This window comes from Anas acuta, chromosome 3 (assembly GCF_963932015.1).
Source record: "Anas acuta chromosome 3, bAnaAcu1.1, whole genome shotgun sequence".
NCBI lineage: Eukaryota > Metazoa > Chordata > Aves > Anseriformes > Anatidae > Anas > Anas acuta.
This window is the reverse complement of record NC_088981.1, coordinates 33,233,433-33,238,658: the sequence shown is the minus strand read 5'-3', so window position 1 is coordinate 33,238,658 and position 5,226 is coordinate 33,233,433.

Below are 5,226 nucleotides of genomic sequence, written 5' to 3'. Positions count from 1 at the left end.
CTTGTGTTGTACTTCTTATGTTTTCTTTTTCCTGTTTCTGCCACTCACAGTTCTGCTGGAGCAGGGCACGAAGCCCAGTCCCTGGCGGGGTGGCTTTGGGGTCTACAAAATGGCTTCACATCGAATGGAGTAGGAGAGATGACAGCAGTATGGTGAACTATTGGTGCTTTGAGCACCTTCAGTAAAAGGGTTTGTTTCCACATCTTTGCCTAGGAGAAAAAGTCTGTAGGAAAGATTGGAACTCGGAAAGCACGATGGCCTACAACTTCACTGGTGGGTGGTTGAACGGGATATGCCAGAGATGGGGAAGAGGAGGTGGGAGGGAAAAGGGAAAGCGATAGGTTTGAGACACAGCCTATGCTATCCGCTGGATCAACCTCAGGAAATTAACCTTGTCTTCTCTGGACAGCACAAGGGCTGTGCTCCCGCTGAAACCTCCCCAGGAAGAAACTTCCTTTTGGACTGCTTTTTGGGACCGCATCAGGGAACCTAGGCTAGCCTGTTACCTACTGCCAACAGGCAGTGTGTGCTGGTTGGTGAGACCAGCCGTTGTCCACAAGCGCCTCCTCAGCTCAGGCACAGCAATGGGAAAGTGCTGCTGGGTTGCTTTCAGTGCTAACTGTAGGCCCGGAGCCACAGAGCTTCCTTTAAATGGAGCCAAGCAGAGCAACTTGGTGCTTGCCATGGGTAAAGGGACGTGGGAGCACTCCTGGAAATGGCAGTGCTGGGGAAGGGGGCACGGGGGATGCAGCTGGCAGGAGGCCACCTTCCTTCAGTCCCCTGAGCCTGCTCTTTGCGGATCTGATGGCTGTGGCAGCTGCCTGAGCCTTGTCCTCCCCTTCCCATTGTGCTGGGGAGCTCTTCATCAGTGTGGCCTTGGCTTCAGCAGCAGGAAAAGATCTGGAGATGGCAGTGCTGAACTACGCCAGGTTTGGACTCCTGGCAGGTCTGTTTGCCCTGTGCTCTCCGCTGTCCCTGTCAAAACCAAATCGTCCAAGAAAATTGAGAGCCCTGCACCTCCTCCTACTCCATTACTTCAGGCAATGCAGACAGGACAATACTTTGTATTTAAATTTAGCTTTAACCTGCAAGTAGTGGCACTGTTCTCCTCGGCACAGCTTCCCTGTGAACCGGAGGGACCCGAGCCTACAGGCTGCTCAGTTCGGTGCAGAAAACAAAATTGGCTGCTGCTTGCAGCACACTGTTTGTCTGCTGCTGTCTGTGGGCCAGTGAATGCTGGATGTGCTGCTCCCAACCCTCCTAGGCCCTGCAGGCATTACCAGTGAGCCCTCCGCCCGCCTGCTTGACACAGCAGATGCTCGCCCAGCTGATGTCAGTCTTTCCAGTCTGTCTGAGCACAGTCGCTTTCAAGGAGACACTTTCTGTGCTGGGAGGTGACGTGGAGGCTGCTTTGTGAGGCGGGGCAGTGAACGAATTGAGCATGGCTGGGTTCTCCACTTTTATTTCCTAGAAGAAGCTGCAATCGCTGGCTGAGCATCCCTGGGCGTGCACGCCGGCCATCTAGTGGCTCCCTGCGGCTGGGGCTTTGGAGAGGAGCTCTGCAAGCCTGAGTGTTGAAGTCTTCCCCCTGCAAATACAGGACTCCCTAAAGGTGCTCAGGTTGTGGTCCTGCCCCGGTTCAGTGAGCAGCCGAAGCTGTCTTTGTGTCTGGCTGTTACCTGTGTGATTTTACTGGGGTGCTGTGAAGTTCATCATCTGCCTACGATTCCTCTAAATTCCTGAGGATGCTTGTGAACCTGCTGCTGTCAGAAGTGGAAATACTTAGGAATTCCCAACACAAAGCCACCTGGAAAAGCGTGGCTTTGGCTTTGGGAGCAAAATTGGTCCAGGCGCATCTCAGGGCCAAGTGGCTCCAGGGAGCGCTGGGCACACAGGGCCCATTCTGGCAACTGAGAAACTTTATAGGGGCAGACATGCTACTGGGCACAGCTGCAGGGTGATAAATCTACCACAGTTCAGCTAAGGAATGGAAAAAAAAAGAAAGTGTATGTGTTTATGCATATTTAGGAAACTTAGCAGCTCTGCATTTTTCCTTTAGAAAACCTTCCTCGACCTTTGAAAGTCCCCCAACCCCAAGGACCACACAAATACCTTCATATTTTTAAAAGCAAATCACAAGACAATTAACAAGAGGGGGAATAGATCTCCCCACAATATTTTCTTTGAGAAAAGGAAAATTGCCTCCGTTCACTTAAGGGTGAATAATCTACTTTCCAATGCCACTTGTGCCGGGTGTTCAGTTTCTGTGCAAAGGCCGCCACAAAGTGGAAGAGAGGTTTGCCCCAATACCTGTGGTTCCAGCTCACCCTGTTTGTAGCTCACCTAAAGGGCTATTTTACTGTGGGTTTTGTTTGCGTGTTTATTTTTTTTATTATTTTTTTCTTAGCAACGACTCCAGCCTTGAAGCAGTCTCCCGGTAGGACCTGGGGGCCTACACACAATTCTTGTTTTTCTTATCCTAGATGTAAGGACTACTAGTCCCTCATGGGACGCACGGACCCTGCTGTTTGGATATTAAATATTTCCCAGAATATTTGCTAAAAACTTCCCAGCATTTCACAGGGGAAAAGCCCACGGGGAGAGGGCACCAGAGGAAGCGGGCAAGACAGTGGAGCAGACTTGAGATTAAAGCGCAGAGAGGCGCTTTATTCGGAAGTCAAGTGATAACGTGGAGCTAAATCCTTCAGTTGGGGACTTAATGAGCAGCTGCGCAGACAGCTAAGCCAAGCACATCCTGCAGGGGCAGCTCCTGCAGCTTGTACCCCTCTTTTCCTGATGGGACAGCGATGGCCTCAGCAGGCCTGCGGTGGCAGGCCTGTGCTTGGCAACCCTCAGGTGCTCGCCTGTGGCCCCTTCTCACTAAGGGGCTCTCCATTTGGTGTGTCACTGGCTTGCTGGGGCCGTGTGGCCTGCCCCATGCTCAACTTAGGCCATGCCAAGCCTCTGCAGGGCTTCGTGGGCTCCATCTTGTGGCATCCTTCCTCTGGTGGCCTATCCGCAGAGCCCTGCGAGGGGAGGCTCTCCTTCAGCTTCCACCCTGCTGGGAAATCAATCTGATCGCCTCTGGGGGTAGCAATCCCTGCAGGGCCTTTCCCTGAAGGTGGCTGGTGGTCTTCTCCTTCCCTGCTCCCTGTTTATGCTTATTATTCTGCCATTAAAAGGGTTTTTATATGGGAAAAGTGCCCAGCAGGGGATGGTGCTGAGGAGGCTGGCTCTCATCTCCTGAGCAGCCTCTGGGGGAGCTGCGAGCCGCTGCAGAGAGAAAGGGAAGCCAGGAGCAAGAGGCCTCCCAGGGCCTTTTTCCCCTTTTTTTTTTTTTTTTTTTTTTTTTTTTTTTTACCCCTAGGACATTGCTGTGACCAATGTGCTCAGATGTGGGGTTTGCATCGGATTCAGCTCCCCCAAGGGTGCCCGTTCCCTGGGTGATGGCCAGGACTTGGTGCCCAGACGTCCGTCGGTGGGAGGTGGGGGACACTGGTCTTCTTGGGGCGTCCTGCATGGGTATAGAGAGATGGTCTCTGAGGAGATGCTCGCCCAGAAAAGATGTGGGGCAGGGCTCTCTGTCAAGCTGCAGGGCCTGGAAGGAGACAGGCAAGCACAGGGGATTAGCTGGCCATGAGAAGGGGTGTCCCGAAAGGAAGCAGGCGAGACAGATTATCGCGGAGGGATGCTGTGGGGAGCTGATGTCTTCCATCTGCTTGGAGACAGAGGCTGGGAGACAGAGGCTGGGAGGCAGGCGGCCCTGGCTCGTGGCCCCGTGCCAGTGGGGTAGATGGGCTGCAGGGCTGGGGACGGCAGCTGGGACTTAGGGGGCTGGGAGGAGGGGCACGCAGCTGGAGGCTGGACCTTGGTCAAAAGCAAGCTGCTGGACTTGTAGCCAGCCCTTGGTTGGTGGGGTGAGAGCCGTCAGAGAGGCTAAATCCTGAAACTGCAGTGAGTTGCATGCCCCAGAGCAGGAGGTGGGTGCTGGAGTGGTTCCGTGGGGGGCCATGGCTTCAGTCCCCACCTAGCTGCCACCACGGTGCGGGTCTGGTCTCCGTGCCCACAGCCAGCATGAGCAGAGGATGCCACCTCCTGCTCTTCTTCTGCATGTGGCTGTGCCACCCAGGGGGAGCAAAGAGGACCGGGAGGCAGCAGGAGCCAGGGCTGCGTTTGTTCATATCCCACAGCTCCTGCTGGGGTAGGCAGGGGGCACAGGGTGCAGCAGGGGGATGCGCAGGAGCAGGACACTTGTCCTGGCAGCCTAACGAACTCATTTTCTGGATGTAAGCTTCTCAAGCGTAAGGAATGTGGTGGTGAATGATACTGAGTATGTTCGTAATGCTGTAGCATAAATCAGCGGTGGAGCCTCAATGAACTAGTGCATGGCGGGCTGGTCAGCTTATCTCAGAAGCTGTCAGGGGTAGATGACAGGAATTTTCCTATGCCTCTCGCAGATACACCCTCTAACAAGAAAATAGGATTGGAAAGCTCAGGAGTGTCTAGCTTGGAAGAGAAAGAAGATTAATGAGGGCTCATGATAGAAGGATAAAAAGAAGGAGGTGGAGACAACACATCAGGCACATCCATTCTCCCTGTCTGAGACAGCAGTAGAGGTGACATCCTATCAAACAGGCTGGCAGAGGAAAGAAAATCAGCTTTATTTATTTATTTTATTTTATTTTTCCTGTCACCCATAGCACAAGTTACCCCATGGAACTCATCGCTCCAGGACTCCAGCAGGAGTCAGTGGTTAATGCAGCTCGAAGCAAACTGGACACTCACCTCCATGGCAGTAATCGTATGCACGCCTTCCCCAGCTGGTTGGGAAGTGATGTGCCCAGTTATTGAGGTGTGGATACCACAGGCAGGCTGTCACTTGGGTTTCTGAAATACAAGCTTCCTTGGGAAATGTCTGAAGGCTACAAGATCCGTGCAGGTAACGTGGTTCTTTAACAACAAACATGCAAGCCCCAAGCTATGGGGCTGGGTACCGGGGTGCTCCTGGGGCAAGCTGCAGGTTTGAACCAAATCTCCTCTGGCAGGACCCTTGTTGGACCCTGTCATCCCCTGTGGCTCCTCTGCCATATGAGCTGCATTTCTAAGGTTTAAAGGGTTCATTGCTCTGGTTGTGTGCAGCCCAGGTGGCTGAGCTTTGCTCCAGACAAATCTGTGTTTGCCTTCCTCCTCCAACCTTGGCTCAGGATCACCCCATGCGTTCCCCGG